Raw genomic sequence first — 17,980 nt, 5'->3', positions numbered from 1 at the left:
CCTTCCAGAGCTCCCTCTGTTCCAAAGTCTTGCCTATGCCTCCTGCCTGACTATTGATCGCTTAGCTTTTTATTAAACCAATCACAATGGCACATCTTCACACATTGTAAATAGCTGGAAACAAGTTTTCCCAGTATGTTACACAATCTCAGAGTTCACAGTGTGATCAAATATCCACAACAATCAGGAACTAGGGACCTGAAGTGGTCTGCAAAGAGAGTTCCAGGCTAGTTCCGGTTATGTAGTGAGATTCTGTATCCAAAATAAAAGACAGAAAATAAGAGAAAATTGTAGGTAGAGTTTTTTTTTATCAGGACCGCTGGTCAACTCTGTCCCTCCAGCCAGGCCCCCAGAAATACCACACAGAGACTTATTAATTATAAATGCTCAGCCAATAGCTTAGGTTTGTTACTAACTGGCTCTTATATCTTAAATTAACCCATATTATTATCTATGTTCTACCAGGTGGTTTGGTAGCTTATCTCAGTATGGCATGTTCATTTTCTGCTTCCTCTGTCTTACTCATGATTCCTGACTCTGCCCTTCTTCTTCCCAACATTCCAGTCAATTTTTTATTAACCAATGAGAGTAATACATATTTACAGTGTACAAAAGATTGTTCCACAGCAGAAAATGACCACCTTTTTATGCCAAATAATTAGAGTTACCAGTTTGGAGGGATGGGAGAAGGGAGCTGAGAGCTTTGTTTTGAACATAGTTTGAAAGTGTGTGGAGGGGAATTGCATGTGTACTGAAAGTATATACAGACCCCTCTCTCTCCCCCTCCCTGCACCTCCTCCCTTCCACCCTCCTTCCCTTCCCCCCATTCTCTTCTTTTTGACAGGCCCTTCTTCTATTTGACATAATAATGTAGCTCTGGCTGGCCTGAATTCACTAATAGACCAGGCTAATGTTGAACTCACAGATATCCACCTGCCTCTATCTCTACCTTTGGCGTGCTGTGTTGCTGGATTGTTGCGGGATATTTTGATTGAATTGGGACACTCCAGTGTAGGAAGAGTTTCTCTGTGTCCCAGGGGTTACTCCCAGATAACCACACAGAGACTTATTAATTATAAATGATCAGCCAATAGCTCAGGCTTGTTCCTAGCTAACTCTTACATTTTAAATTAACCCATTTATATTATTACTTTACGTTCTGCCATGTGGCATTATCTCTTTCTCATCTTCCACCTCCTGTTTCCTTTCCATGCCTCACTAGCAACTCCTCTGACTCTGCCCTTCTTCCCAGTGTCTTTAGTCTCGTTCTCTCACCTAACCTTATTCTGTCTAGCTATTGACCAGTCGGCTTCTTTATTAAACCAATTATAGTGACATATTCACATAGTGTAAAGGAATAGTCCATATTCTAGACTGTTAAAAATGTTTACTTTGAGTCAGGGGTGGAGTCAGTGACTTGCTGACTGGAATTAGCCATAGAGAAGCCATCAATTTGGATAGAGAAGATTTGCACAGCAAGGAAAGGGTGGGGACTGGAGTTTGAGCTTTTATTAGTTCTGGAAAGAGACAAGAGATGCAGCTCTTGCAGTGTCTCCAGCCAAGGTCAGCTAGGTCAGCTAGGTCAGCTAGTTGCTACTCAACCTCTCTGAGTTAGCGGGTTTTCACCCCAGCCTTTGATTCCTGAGTCTTATTGATAAGTAGAATGATAGAGATGACTTCCAGGCCATGGGGCTGGAGACAATAGTTAAAATACCAGTGGATTCATGTGCAGCTGATCATGGGATATTTGTTTATACCGTGTGAAGATGTGTAGTTGTGATTGGTTTAAAAAAAACTGAATGGCCAATTGCTAAGCAGGAGAGAATAGGCGGGACTTCTGGGGAAAGAGGGGAAGTCAGGAAGAATCTAAGCACACAAGAAATGCCAGAGAGATACTGAGGGAGTCAGACATACAGAATGGAAGAAAGGTAAAGGACCATGTGGCAGAACGTAGGTTAATAGAAATAGCTTGAGTTATAGGAGACAGTTGGGAACAAGCTTAAGCTAAAGACCATAATAAGTCTCTGCGTCATTGTTAGGGAGCTGGAGTTTCAACAAGAAAGTCCAGCTACAGTACTGGGATCAAAGACATACATCTGACACTTTTTTTCTTGGTAGAGCCCCTAACAGTTTTTTCTTTTATTTTGTATATGAATGTTTTGTCTGTGTCAGAGGCCAGAAGAGAGCATCAGATCCCTTAGAACTAGAGTTACAAAGACAGTTAGTTGTTACCAGGTAGGTTGTGGGAATTAAACCTGGTCCCTTGCAAGGGCAACAAGAGCTCTTAACTGCTGGGTCATTTTCCAGCCTACTGTTAGTATCCTTTTAACAAAATAATATAGCAGTGAAATTGGGATGTAACTCAGTTATAGAGTGCCTGCCAAGTATACAAGAATACACAAACCCTAGGCTTGACCCCTGAAATGAGACTTTCTTTGGACTAACTTCCTTTGCATCTTGCTGGTGAATCCCCACTTCTCATTCTTCCCAAAGTTCCTATCTCTGCCCATAAGTCCTCCCTATCTGCCCTTTCCTACATAGCTCTTGGTCATTCAGCTCTTTATTAAACCAATCAGAAGGTGCCTTAGGCAGGCAAGGCAAAACAGTGGTACACCTTCGCACAGTGTGATCAAATATCCTGCAACAACCCCCAGCACTGCATAAAGCTAGGTCTGTGGATGCTGTGGGATAATCCTCTTGTGCACAGGGAAGATTTGTCACCAGAGTTGATTTAATAAAACGCTGGTTGGCTGGTAGCCAGGCAGGAAGTATAGGTGAGGCAACCAAACTAAGGATGCTGGGATGAAGAAGGGTGGAGTCGGGAGAGACTTCAGCTAGCTACTGAGGAAGCAGGACATGTAGAAAATGAGGAAAAAGCCATGAGCCACCTGGCAAAGTATAGATAAGAAACATGGGTTAACTTAAATGTAAGAGTGAGGTAGTAATCAGCCTGAGCTATCAGCCAAGCATTTATAATTTATATTAAGTCTCCAAGTCAGTTATTTGGAAAGCAGCTGCCTGTTGTTTGGGAGCAGGAGGTCGGGACAGGAAAACTCTGCCTACACACACCTGTAACTCCTGCTCCCAGGAGATAGAGGCAGAGATAATCAGGAAGTTCAAGGTCATTCTCAGCTACAGATCAGTTTGGGGCTAGCCTCCGCTATGTTAGACCCTGTTTCAATTTTTTTAAAAAAATTATCAATGGTGTATAGGTTATTTATTTATTTATTTATTTAGGTTTTTTGAGGGTTTCTTTGTGTAGCTTTGAAACCAGTCCTGTCCTGGAACTCAATTTGTAGACCAGGCTAGCCCCAACCTCACAGAGATACACCTGCCTCTGCCTCCTGAGTGCTGGGATTAAAGCCATGCACCTCCACTGCCTGGTTGTTATTTATATTGTATAGGTATTATATGAAACCTCATGATAATTTAAAGTGTATAGGAGGATATGTGTCAATTATATACAAATACTTCACCATTTTACACAAGAGATTTGAGTACCTTGGATTTGGGGATTCTGTGGGGTTCTGGAACCAATCTACTGTAGATAATGAAGGATGATTGTTCTCTTGGGAGTTATTGGTATACAAATGTATTAAAGTCTGATACTTGGTGAGGTTATCAAAAAAAAGTATAGAGAGAACCTTGGAGCCAAGGGCAGGAACTCTGACACTCAGGAGTTGTGGTGATTCTAAGGTTCCTGCCAAGAAACCCGGCAAGGAGGTGCAAGACAGGCAAGAAGAAACAGAAGGCAGGGCAGTGTCCCAGAAGCCAAAGTGGAAATGGAATCCTGGAAAGAGATGGGCTCTCAAGGTCAAGATCTGCAGAGGCAAAAGGTCAAAGCCAGACTGGGCAAGACCCTATCCAAAGAGGGCTGGGATGTACCTCAGTGGTACTGTTTCTGTCCTGCATGGGTGAGCCCCTAAATTCTATTCTGGTCACTGCAATAAAATTGGTAAGACAGAAAAGGCAAGCTGGGTGAGACCTAACAAGGATTCATTTCATCTAGTAAAAAGTTATCGATGAAGCTGGCAAGAGGAGGAGTGGTAGAAACTTTGGGGAAAGCCACGTTCACGGGTGTTAAGTGAAAGAGGAAGCAGAGAAAGTCAGGAAACAGAAAATAGAATTTGAGGAGGAGCTGGAGGAGGCTGGTAAAGGTCAGGAGGGTTTTCCCAGAGGCGTGGCTGCAGTGTGGGTGGGGTGCTGATAGAAGCACACCAGCGGAGGGAGGAGGAAGGAGCGGGAGGCTTTGAGGGATGGATGGTCAAAGGGCAAGCGGAGGAGGGTGGAGCTAGAGGACCATCTGCAAACTCTTTCTTCAAGTGTGCCCACACTGTGCTGAAATAATATTTTTGTGCACTGTGAATATGTCACTCTGTTTGGTTTAAGAAAAAGCCGAACCAGGTGGTGATGGCGCTTGCCTTTAATCCCAGCACTTGGGAGGCAGAGGCAGGTGGATCTCTGTGAAAGATTGACAGGCAGGAGAGGGACCTTGATGGGTCCCATGGCAGGTGGAGGACAGTGCTGGAAACAGAATACGCCTTGCAGAGAGATCTTGGGGAGTATGAACTTTTATTAAGGAAGAGGATATTGGGAAGGTTTGGGAGGGGGAGGAAGGGAGAGATACAGAGACAGAGAGAAGGAGAGGGGAGGAGAGAGAAGAGGAAGGGGGAGAGACAGAGAGCTGCCTCTTCAGAAGAATGGTGGGCAGAGAGAGAAGAGAAAGGGGGGCAAGGCAAGCTGGGGGAGGGAGGGAAGCATGGAAGGAGGGAGGGAGGGAGAGAGAGAGAGAGAAGAGAAGGGGGGCAAGGCAAGCTGGGGGAGGGAGGGAAGCATGGAAGGAGGGAGGGAAGGAGAGAGAGAGAGAGAGAGAAAGGGGGGCAAGGCAAGCTGGGGGAGGGAGGGAAGCATGAAAGGAGGGAGGGAGGGAGGGAGGGAGGGAGAGAGAGAGAGAGAGAGAGAGAGAGAGAGAGAGAGAGTAAAGCTTGTCTCTTAAAAGGAAAGGGTATTGACAAGGAAGGCCAATATAATAATAACATTCTGTGAGTTCAAGGCCAGGCTGGTCTACAAAGCGAGTTCCAGGACAGGCTCCAAATCTACACAGAGAACCCTGTCTTGAAAAAGTTAAAAAAGAAAGAAAGAAAGGAAAGATAAAAAGAAAAAACAGAGAAAGACTCACAGCAATAATGTTTTTGTGGGTTAAAAAAAAAAGCCCTCTGAAGCTGTGTCTTTACCAAGGAATATTGCTGCGGGGGGGGGGGGGGAGGGGGAAGGGGGGGCAGCCTCCAGACAGCACAGGGCTCAGAAGGAATCTATAGTATCAGGCATATACTAGACTTTTCTGTCTGAGAGGGTTGAGGGTAAAAAAATACTCACTCTCTGGATGGTTTCCTTCAGACCTTTTCTTTATTCATCTTTTGCATTCTCTGTTTTTTTTTTTTTATTTTCCTGGTGATTCCCTTCTCTCATTCTTGATGTTTTCCTTTTAATTCTATCTTTATTCTTGATGCTTCCCTTCTAGTTCCTGCCAACTCTCTCATTCTGGTGTTTTCTTTCCAACTCATTTTAACTCTCTCATTCTTTTTTTTTCTTCTTGTTTTTGTTGTTGAGATAAGAGTTCTCTGTAGCTTTGGAGCCTGTCCTGGAACTTGCTTTGTAGACCAGGCCGGTCTCGGAACTCACAGAGATCCACTTGTCTGCCTCCCCAGTGTAGGGATTAATGGCATGTACCACCACTGCCTGGCAACTCTCTCGTTCTTGATAAACTCATTTTGACTCCCTCATTCTTGATGTTTTCCTTCTAGCTCATCTTAGCTCTATCTAATGCTTTCTCTATCTTTCCCTTACAGCTTCTATATCCAGCAAATTTTTTTTTGTTTGCTTTTCGAGACAGAGTTTCTCTGTGGTTTTGGAGCCTGTCCTGGAACTAGCTCTTGTAGACCAGGCTGGTCTCGAACTCACAGAGATCCGCCTGCCTCTGCCTCCCGAGTGCTGGGATTAAAGGCTTGCACCACCACCACCCGGCATTATCCATCAAAATCTTGCAGGCAATATGAAAATTATGATGTGGCTACATTCTGTTTTTCAGGTGAACGAATGCAAGTGAAAAACAGCATGTTTTCCAAATATCTCAAATGAACATTTTACATATTACAGGTAAAAAAAAAACAAACCCAAGTTGTCCCAAAAACCCACACACATTTGTACCCAAGCAACTTGTTATAGATCAACTGTGTAGGCAAGCAAGGCCTTTTCAGTCAGTTCTCTCACTGGAAGGCTGCATTTTGTGGTTATAAAGAAAGGGCCAGTTACTTTATTACTTATCTTGAAAGGTAATTTTATAAGGAATCTTAAAAGAATCACAAACCTAAACGTTTATATATAAAAAAAGAATCAGTCAGCTCTACTTTAAATCTTTAGGGTGCATACCCACTCATCAATAGTTATTTTTTTATTTTTTTTAGATTTATTTATTCTGTGTACAGCATTCTGTCTGCAGGCCAGAAGAGGGTAGCAGACCTCATTACAGATGGTTGTGAGCTATCATGCGGTTGCCAGGAATTGAACTCAGGACCTTTAGAAGAGCAAGCACTGCTCTTGACCACCGAGCCGTCTCTCCAGTCTCAGTTTGTTTGTTTAATAAGAGGAGATTGAGGACAGAAATGGGTGTAAGGAATTAATCATCACCTTTGGTCATCAAACAATCCTATCAAAAAAACTATCAATACAACTGGGCTGCTTTGTATTTTTGACCTCAGCTATGTGTCCTTGGGAACTTTAGATTGCTTTCTGGGATTTACCATCTCAAAGCCGTTTTTGAAACATCTGATGTAACAGGAAGTTAGTTTAGAGCTTTGTTTTCGCTAGCAATGCACACTGAAACTTGTGGCTTCATCTTCCTGCATTAGGAGAATTAGAGCCAGCCCGGCTCCTGGGGACTCGATTGTTTTTCTTTTCTTTCTTTCTTTCTTTCTTTCTTTCTTTCTTTCTTTCTTTCTTTCTTTCTTTCTTTCTTTTCTTTCTTTCTTTCTTTCTTTCTTTCTTTCTTTCTTTCAAAAAAACAATACAAATGTTTTATTTAATAGTCGCAGGTCATCATGGGCCAAGTGGTGGATACTCAGGACCCAGCAGGAAGGTCAGTCAGCGCCACCTCCGAGCCTCTCTTTCTGACTCCAATAGGGTGAGCACATCTCCCTCTCGAACGGGACCTTTGACGTTTCAGATTATGGAGCAGCTGGTGTCATCCATAAATTCCACACGGACCTGCGTGCACTGTCCCTGCGAACCGGTCCTGCCCAGCACTTTGGTTACCCTAGCAAGCTTGATGGGCTGCTGATGGCGGCGATCAGGCGGACAGGGGTCGATTGTTTTTCTTAATCATTAACCCGAGTTAAAGCAAAGCTCACAACCCCTGGCTGTGTAGCATTTCCCTGTGTTTGCTTTGATTCATCAAGTCTCTGTGTAAGCTAACATCATCATTATCAGTTAGACAGTTCAGCTTAGGGGGGAGTCATCCTCATGACAATCCACAGATAAAAACATCCAGTGAGCGGGATGTTTCCAGGGGATAAGCACATTATACTAAGGTAGTGGAGAATCTCTCCCCACATCCATTCAACCATGTCAGATGCCAGAGAAAGATCGCAACAGCACACACGTAAAGGAACAGCAAAAACATAAGACATCCTGGGTTCTGTGGTCTTGGGGCCTTGCCTGTCCAAGATTGACCCTTCAGAGAGTTTCTTCCTGATGAGCTGACACCTTGAACCTCAATTGTCACCTGCAGCTCCTCTGACAGGGCCACTAGCAAAGGTGCCTTTTGATTGGTTTAATAAAGAGCTAAATGGCCAATAGCTAGGCAGAAGGTATAGGCAGGACTTTCAGGTACAGAGAGGACTCTGGGAAGAAGAGGGGCAGAGATGCCTGCCAGATGCAGAATGAGATGGACACGTAGAATCAGATCGAGTTAAAAGTCACATGTTAGAACGTAGATTAATAAAAAAAATGGGTTAATTGAAAGTTTTAGAGCTTGTTAGGGCTGGGTGGTGGTGGCGCATGCCTTTAATCCCAGCCCTCAGGAGGCAGAGACAGGTGGATCTTTGTGAGTTCGAGACCAGCTTGGTCTACAAGAGCTAGTTCCAGGACAGGCTCCAAAGCTACAGAGAAACCCTGTCTCGAACCCCCCCCTAAAAAAAAGAGCTTGTTAGGAACAAGCCTAAGCTATAGGCCAAGATTTAATAATAAATAATAAATCTCTGTGTCGTTAGGGCTGGAGTGGAAAAGAACATGTCTAGAACACTGTGCTACTGAGGGTTTTCATTTGCTTTTGAAGCCTGGCTTTGTACAGCCCAGACTGGACTTGAACTCCTTATCCTCCCGCTTCTACTGCCCAAATAACCGGTTTTATGAACATGTGCCACCATTCCTGGCCCTTGATGTTGGGTTTTTGTTATTGTTTTTTTGGTTTGGATTTTGCCCATAATGTTAGATAATTGTAAGGGATATAATTTCAGTGTAGTATATATTTTGTTTGATTTTATACATTTGTATCTTTTTTTTTTTTGGTGTTCAGTTGTATAATTTCTGTTAGTATGTCCTCATGGGGGAGCTAGAATCCAGAACTTTGATTGTGCCAGGGAAGTGTTCTACCTTTGAACTACTCCTCAGCCCCTATTATTACCTGCACTGACATGTGTGTGTGTGCGTGTGCGTGTGCGCGCGCGCGCGCGCGCACACACACACGCACACACACACACACACCACTGTAGTTTCTATACTGTTGATTTCATCCACTGATTTTTTTTCCTAATCTCAAGCATTGTAGTTTTCACAACCACTAGTTGAAGGTAGATATTTTTATACATTTCAGATCTCTCCTTACAGCATATGGAAGAGAGTTATAATAACCATTTGTCTCCGTCTAATTATCATTTATGTGTCAGTTTGGGCTTCATTTCAATTGATTTTTTTCCCCTCAGAATGGGTCATTTTTGTTGTGCTGGTAATTGTTTTGCTAGAAACTCCAGACGTTGTGAATTTTGTGTTTGGTGGGACTGATTATTTTTGGATTTATAAAAATATTCTTGAGCTTTCCTTGGGTGGATTTAGTTGCTTAATGCAAATTTAATCTTCCCTAAGCCTGTTTTAAGATCTGACAGCATGAAATGATGCTGTACCTCAGTGGTGGAGCGTGTGCTTAGAATGTGTGAGGTTGAGGGCTGGAGAGGTGGCTCAGCTGTTAATAGAGCATCTGACTCTTCTAGAAGACCCAAGCTCCTAGCACCCGTATGGGGAGGCTCACAACTGCCTGGAACCCAGCTCCCAGGGATGTGACAGGCCCTTCTGGACCAGGGGCACTCACACAGATGCGCATACATCTCCATACAAACACAGACACGCATATACATAATTCAAATGATAGTAAAATAATTAAAATAGTAACAGCAAAAAGAAAGAAAAGAATGTGTAAAGTCTTGTATTCAGCCCCAAGCACCAAAACAGAGAAAAAGAGCCAGGTGAGGTGGGGAGAACGTTAATCCCAGCACTGGAAAGGCAGGGGCAAATGGGTCTCTTAGGAGTTTAGGGCCAGTTTGTTCTACATAGCAAGTTCCAGGCCAGCAAAGGCTACACAGTGAGACTTCCGGTGAAGAGAGAGAGAGAGCTGTGTAAGAGTTGGGTGGAACTGAGCAGTGTACTAGGAAGGCTGCTTGTTTGTCCCAGCTGCCCAGAACTGAAATAATCACACAGAAACCACATTCATTAAAACATTGCTTGGCCCATTAGCTCTAACTTTTTCTTTCTTTCTTTCTTTCTTTCTTTCTTTCTTTCTTTCTTTCTTTCTTTTCTTTCTTTCTTTCTTTCTTTCTTTTTTTTGGTTTTTCAAGACAGGGTTTCTCTGTGGTTTTGGAGCCTGTCCTGGAACTAGATCTTGTAGACCAGGTTGGTCTCGAACTCATAGAGATCTGCCTGCCTCTGCCTCTTGAGTGCTGGGATTAAAGGCGTGCGCCACCACCGCCCCGCAGCTCTAACTTCTTATTGGCTAACTCTTACATCTTAATTTAACCCATCTCCATTAATCTGTGCATCACCATGAGTTCATGGTCTACCAGCAAAGTTTCAGCACATCTATCTCTGGTGGTGGAGGCTCCATGGCAGTCCCTCTCACTCCGCCCTTCTTCCTCCCAGCATTCAGTTCTATCTTCCCTGCCTACCTAAGCTCTGCCCTATCAAAAGGCCAAGACAGTCTTTATTCATTTATGGTAATCACAGCACACAGAGGGGACTCCCACATCGGAGCAGTGTGTAGACCTGGCTAGGACCCTTCTTCACAGCTGTGGGGTTTCCCATCTGGCTGGTGAAACAGGCGTCCCTCGGGTCTTACGTGAGTAGTAGCATCTTTCTTATACCTTGGGTTCAGGTAGTTTCCTTCTTCTTAGACGAGAGAGAAGCTGGGGTATAACATTTTTCAGAGGCCCCGGAATTCTCTTTGTACGCTCCAGGACTGTGTTCTGAGCACTCCCCATTCTGACTCCCCAGACTCTGAACTGACACCTAAGGCTCCACAGTCCTTGTGGCTTTGCCCTGGCTCTCCCTCCCCGTGTACACACTGGGATCTCAGCAAAGCTGGGGTGCTCCTGGGCGTGGCCTTATTCATTTCTTATCTGTTGGGAAGCACTGGTCTTTGCTGTGTGATGTACCCGGTTGTGAATTTCACCATTTTCTGGCTCCTGCTGTTGGGTTGGTTGTTTCAGACAGGGTGGTAAGTCTGATCACTGATCCCTTCCATTTTTGCTGAAAAGGAAAGTTTATTGAATTTTATTTATTTGTTTGTGTTTGTTTATTTTTGAGGCAAGGTTTCACTATGCAACCCTGGCTAGCCTGAATTGTTCTATAAACCAGGCTGACCTTGAATGTGTGGAGAGCCTAGTGCCTCTGCCTCCCTGGTTCTGGGATTAAAGGTATGAACCACCACACCTCATTCTGTCTTATTTTATTTTTAAATTTTTTTTTGTGTATGAGTGTTTGCCTGCGTGTGTGTTTGTGTACCACATGCATGCCTGGTACCTACAGAGGTCAGAAGAAGGCACTGGGTTTTCTGGAGCTGTAGTTACAGATGTGTAGGCAGACTATTTTTTCCATCTGCCAGTTTCCAAATAACTGACACGGAGACTCAGTATTAATTGTAAAAGCTCAAGCTTGTTACTAGCTAACTCTTATATTGTAAATTAACCTGTATTTTTATCTACCCTCTACCACATGACAGTACCTTCTTTCAACAGGGCACATTCATCTTGCTTTCCTCTCTGTCTGCCTGGTGATTTCTTCTGACTCCGCCCTTCTCCCCAGCATCCTCTCTGCCCTGAAAATCCCGCCTAGCCATTGGCCAAGCAGCTTTTTAGTAACAATGAGAGCAATACATATTTACAGTATAAAGATTGCTCCACAGCACAGTGAACTGCCATGCTGGGAACTAACTCGGGTTAGTTTGGAAGAGCAGCTCTTAACCACGGAACCATTTCTCTAGACCCGTTGATTTGTTTTTTTATAGCACTGGGGATCCAACTCAGAGTCTTGCACATGCAGCTAGATGTATCAGAACTTTGAATATGCTCTTGCTTAAACTCTGGAGCAGACTGAGATTATTCTATTTGAGAATAAATGATCACTATGTATGCCTTCTTTACCAGCCACCTCCCCCCACCTCCGCTGCTGGGTCTAGAACCCCCGCCCCCCAGGCCTCACATACACATCAGACAGAGGCTCCACCACTGACCTGCATCCCTTGTTGTTTGGAGACAGAGTCTTGTTAGCTAGCCCAGCAGCCTGGTTTGGAACTTGGGGTCCTTATGTCTGGGATCACAGACATGCCCTGCCATGCCTGACCTCCTTTTCTAATTCATTAGTCAAATCAAACTCATTTTCTATAAGAAAGGTTTTATTTTCCGGTGCAGATAAATGTGGCTAATTCAGACCATTAACCTTACTTCTAACGATTTGTTTTCTTATTTTTAATTATGCGTGTGTGACTGTGTGAGCATGTGATATGTGAGTGCAGGTCCTTGAGGCCAGAGACATCGAGTCCGCTGAGGCTGGAGTCCCCTGAGGCTGGAGTTATAGGCTACTGTCAGGGCTCCACTTCCCAGGTCCTCTGGAAGAGCAGTATGACACTCTTGACTCTTGACTGTATGTCAGGAGTATGTATGTGTGTGTGACACATATCTCCAGCCTTTCGACCTTACTTTTAAAGCTGAATGACTTTGAACCTGTGCTGAGGATTTGAACCCAGGGATACACACATGCTAGGCAAGTGTTTTTTCCACTGAGCTATACACAAAGCCATCATCAAGTTGATGCCTTTTGGCACAGGTCTCACTGTATAGGCCAAGATGGTCCTGAACCCCAGGCAACCTTCCTGCCCCTGCCTCCTAGTGTTGGGACTCCAGATGCTCTCTCCCATGCCCAGCAGGAGGACGTCATGTAAGTGCAGGCATACTTACTTCATGGTGTTCGTGTGGAGGTCAGGGGGCAATTTGTGGAGTCTGTTTTCTCCTTGCCCCTGTATGTGGGTTCTGGGGATGGAACTCAGGTTGTCCATGTTGTGTGGCGATGTCACCTGCTGAGCCATCTCACCCATCCAAAACCGAAATGGTTTTGTTGTTGCTTTTTCCCCCGAGCCCCATTTGTGTGTGTTTGTGGGTTGGGGGTATGTGCACATGAACGTAGGTGCCCCAGGAGGCCAGGGGTGTCAGATATTTCTGGAGTTCACTGGAGCTGGAGCTACAGGACAGGAAGTTGTCAGCTCCCTGATATGGGTGGGTATTGAGAACTTATCCTCTGCGAGTGTCTGTAGAGCAGGCTAACCTTGCCTGCCTCTGCTTCTGGAGCTGGGTTTAAGGCCACCACTGCTGGGCTCCACCCTTGTATGCTGAAACAGAGGGGGCAGGTAACAGCCATGGGGCTGCCCCTTTGGGAGCTCTCAGAGAAGGTTTTCTACACCCGTCCTTGCTCACATTCATGTGCAGCTCTCCTGTTGATGCTACAGACGGCTGTCCAGAGTCACCTGAGTCAAAGGGACAGGGAAAGCTGTGTAAGAAATCAGCTGAACAAACCATGAGGAGCAAGCTAGTAAGCAGCACCCCTCCATGGCCTCTGCATCAGCTCCTCCTCCAGCCCTGAATGAGATCCTGCTCTCACTGCTTTGGATGAGCTGTTGTGTGTGAGAGTGAGATAAGCCCTTTCCTCCCCAAGCTGCATCTGGTCACGTGTTTCATCACAGCCATCGTAACCCTGACTAAGACAAGAGGCAATGCTAAGAAGTAATTTTTTTAAAACTTGGTGTCCCCCCGCCATCCCCAAAACCTTCCTATCCCAGAAGAGCATCAGCTCTTGTTTGAAGGGCTGTAATGCAAAGTGCAAGGAGACATTGCTGGCAGCATCGCTGCTTCCTTCATTATTATAGAAAGGATGAGCGTTTCCAGGACACGGCAGGGGTGGAGTCAGTGATTTGACAGCCTCCTATCTGGGGGTGGTTGGGCAGGTTCTTTTTTTCCTTTCTTTTAAAGATTTGTTTCAGTTTTTAAAATTATGTGTTTGTGTGTATGTGTGTGTTTCTTTCTCTCTCTCTCTCTCTCTCTCTCTCTCTCTCTCTCTCTCTCTCTCTGTGTGTGTGTGTGTGTGTGCATGTAGGTGTGCACCCCGTAGTCGGGTGCCCTCAGAGGCCAGAGGCACTGGATTCCCCTGGAGCTGGAATAACATGCTGGGAACTACACTTGGGTCTACTCCAAGCAAAGTATGCTCTTAACCACTGAGCCATCTCTCCAGCTCTCCTCTCTCTCTCTCTCTCTCTCTCTCTCTCTCTCTCTCTCTCTCTCTCTCTGTGCATGTGTGTCTCAGGTTTTCATTAGGTAGTTATGTAGTCCTGGCTGATCTTCAACTCTTGATTCTGGTGTGATGTGGGAGTGATTTCTTATTAATAAAAAAACTGCCTAGACCTATTTGATAGGCTAACCCTTAGGTAGGCGGAAAAAACAAAACAAAATGCTGGGAAAAAGAAAGCTGAGTCAGTGAGTCGCCATGGTTCTCCCACTCCAGACAGACGCAGGTTAAGATCGTCCCTGGTAAGCCATTTCGTGGGCTACACAGATTATTAGAAATGGGTTAGATCAATATGAAAGAGCTAGCCAATAAAAGGCTGGAACTAATGGGCCAGACAATGTTTAAAAGAATACAGTTTCCATGTAATTATTTCGGGTAAAGCTAGCCGTGTGGGCAGTCGGGTGCCGGGGACGCAGCCCGGCCGCCCGTATTAGTACACTGGTGTCTCAGTGTGTACTACAGCCCCTAATCCCAGGAACTAGGATTATAGATGTGAGCTACCAGCCTGTAGGGCCTTAGTTTTCCACATGAAGAATGAGGTTCTTCTGTTCTCTGGAGTAGGGGTGGGAGGAGCAGGTAGAGTGGAGAGCTCCAGATGTTGGAAGAAGGCGGGAAAAGTAATCATCTCAAACGATGAAAACAATCAATCAGAACAGAACTTCCGGCTAGGCGGGGCTGAGGGTGCAGGAGAAGGTGATGAATTCAAATCTGCATTCTGAAATTCCATCCGTCTGCTCTAGGGTGTGATTGTGTTGGTTTTGGAGATGTAGTCCAGGCTGACCCCGAGTAGCCAAGGATGACACTGGTACTCTGTTTCTCCTTCCCCTGTGCTGGCAGGCATGCTACCAGCTGATCTACGTCCTTAGGCCCTGCTGTTTTGTTTTAGACATGGTCTCATGTAGCCCAGGCTGGCCCCAAACTTGCTATGTAGCTAAGGGCTGCTCTTGAATTCCTGACTGCCAGCTTCTAGCTACCACGCGCTGTGATCCCTGGCCGGTGTCGCCTTGCTGAGTGCCCAGAGGAGCGTTAGCGTGTCGTCGTTTTAAGTGCTCTTTGGAAAGAAAGCATTTCTTGAACTTCGCAGAGCACACATGGCTACTTTGATTCCTTTTTACACGCCTCAGCATGCTCTTAAACGTCACATGGCCAGGGCCATACACTCAATTCACCTGCCCCAAGTATCAGGTAAGGAGACAGATAATGCTGAGGAGCACATACTGGGCCGCGTTATCTCCACTCCAGCGCCAGCTTCAGAGAGGCAGGGTGGCTCACCGCAGATGTGGGTCGCCTGCTGTTAGTCTGACCCGCTCTAGGCACGACGTTATATTCAGATTCTCTCTCTCTCATTGTTTGCTTTCCCAGTGACGCTGACTACACCCGGGGAACCTGCTAGGGAACCTGCACGTTTGCTGGCAAGCTCTCTGTCTCTCGAGAGCTCTACCTTCAGTCCCAAGGTGAACTTTTAGATTATCGCTGAGGTTTTCCAGTCCTCCAGGCCTGGTATCCTGGAGCATAGCTATGGTCATTGTCTCAGCTGCTCTTACTCACCTCACCTGACTTCCTGCAGAGCTGTGTGGCAATGACTGACAAGACTGGGACCTAGAAATCCTTAAAAAAAATTCTTTCTGGGCAGTGGTGGCTCACACCTTTAATCTCAGCACTCAGAAGGCAGTCAGGTGGATCTCTGTGAGTTCGAGGCCAGCCTGGTCTACAGAGTAAGTTCCAGGACAGCCAGGACTGTTACACAGAGAAACTCTGTCTCATAAAACAAAAACAAACAAACAAAAAGATTCTTATGTGCACCCAAACCCCTGATGCCCACATACACATCCTCTCCCACACACTCTTAAGATCATTGGAGAGAGGTGGGGAGAAGGGAGCTTGCAGATGCTTTGTGGGAAGGGTTCTTTGGAGACTTGAGATAGTCTGATTTCAAACCAGCTATAAAAGGCTGACCTTGAAGCCAGCAGGAGTAGTGCACACCTTTAATCCCAGCACTCGGGAGAACTCTGTGAGTTCGAGGACAGCCTGGTCTACAGAGTGAGTTCCAGGATAGCCAGGGCTACACAGAGAAACCCTGTCTCAAAAACAAACAAACGAACAAACAAACAACAAAAACCAATAACCAAACAAATTTAATAAAAACTAACGCCCCTCCCCCAAAGAGGATGACATTGAACTCTTGATCCTCTTGCTTCTATTTCCCAAGTGCTGGGATTGTGGGCATGCTCACAGTCCAGCTGAGGGAGCAGACTCTTCTTCAGGGTGCACAGCCATACCCAGCTGAGGGAGGAGACTCTTCTTCAGGGTGCACAGCCACACCCAGCTGAGGGAGGAGACTCTTCTTCAGGGTGCTCAACCACACACCCAGCTGAGGGAGCTGACTCTTCTTCAGGGTGCTCCACCACACACCCAGCTGAGAGAGGAGACTCTTCTTCAGGGTGCACAGCCACACCCAGCTGAGGGAGCTGACTCTTCTTCAGGGTGCTCCACCACACACCCAGCTGAGGGAGGAGACTCTTCTTCAGGGTGCACAGCCACACCCAGCTGAGGGAGGAGACTCTTCTTCAGGGTGCACAGCCACACCCAGCTGAGGGAGGAGACTCTTCTTCAGGGTGCTCAACCACACACCCAGCTGAGGGAGGAGACTCTTCTTCAGGGTGCTCAACCACACCCAGCTGAGGGAGGAGACTCTTCTTCAGGGTGCTCAACCACACCCAGCTGAGGGAGGAGACTCTTCTTCAGGGTGCTCAACCACACACCCAGCTGAGGGAGGAGACTCTTCTTCAGGGTGCTCAACCACACACCCAGCTGAGGGAGGAGACTCTTCTTCAGGGTGCACAGCCACACCCAGCTGAGGGAGGAGACTCTTCTTCAGGGTGCTCAACCACACCCAGCTGAGGGAGGAGACTCTTCTTCAGGGTGCTCAACCACACACCCAGCTGAGGGAGGAGACTCTTCTTCAGGGTGCACAGCCACACCCAGCTGAGGGAGGAGACTCTTCTTCAGGGTGCACAGCCATACCCAGCTGAGGGAGGAGACTCTTCTTCAGGGTGCTCAACCACACCCAGCTGAGGGAGGAGACTCTTCTTCAGGGTGCTCAACCACACCCAGCTGAGGGAGGAGACTCTTCTTCAGGGTGCTCAACCACACCCAGCTGAGGGAGGAGACTCTTCTTCAGGGTGCTCAACCACACACCCAGCTGAGGGAGGAGACTCTTCTTCAGGGTGCACAGCCACACCCAGCTGAGGGAGGAGACTCTTCTTCAGGGTGCACAGCCACACCCAGCTGAGGGAGGAGACTCTTCTTCAGGGTGCTCAACCACACCCAGCTGAGGGAGGAGACTCTTCTTCAGGGTGCACAGCCACACCCAGCTGAGGGAGGAGACTCTTCTTCAGGGTGCACAGCCACACCCAGCTGAGGGAGGAGACTCTTCTTCAGGGTGCTCAACCACACACCCAGCTGAGGGAGGAGACTCTTCTTCAGGGTGCACAGACAGGCTCAGCTGAGGGAGCAGACTCTTCAGGGCTGTGAACCTGCTGGGCTAAGGTATAGCACGCAGTGGGAAAGCCAAGGCCAATTGCTGAGGAGATGCTGTGCTCTCATCTGAGCCAAGGCAATATTTTGTGGAGAGGGTTGCTACAGATAGATTACAGGACTCCTGCACGCTAAACATGTGCTGTACCACTAAGCTATACCCCAGCCCAAGGCAGAACTGCTCGTGCTTAGGATGATAAGTCACCTCCTCCTCCTACCTGGGACCTGTCATCCAACCTGGTCTGATTTGGATTATTGCGTCAGTGAAGAGGTTTATCAGGCCGCAAAAACTTTTCACCACTGACCAGCCATCGTAAGACATGTGTCCAACCTTCCCCCATCTTAAACATTTTTAAAAACATTTATTTATTTAATATGTATGTGAACACATGCATGCACACACTATGATATGTATGTGGAGGCTGGATCTGCCTATCTCTGCCTCTCAACTGCTGGGATTAAAGGTGTGCGCCACCACCACCCGGGTTTGCTTGTTTTGTTCTGTTTTGTTTTATGGCATGGTTTTGTTATGTTGCCCATGCTATCCTTGGTCTTCTGGCTCAAGTGG

Source organism: Microtus pennsylvanicus, chromosome 2, assembly GCF_037038515.1.
Source record: "Microtus pennsylvanicus isolate mMicPen1 chromosome 2, mMicPen1.hap1, whole genome shotgun sequence".
Taxonomy (NCBI): domain Eukaryota; kingdom Metazoa; phylum Chordata; class Mammalia; order Rodentia; family Cricetidae; genus Microtus; species Microtus pennsylvanicus.
This window is presented reverse-complemented; position numbering follows the sequence as displayed.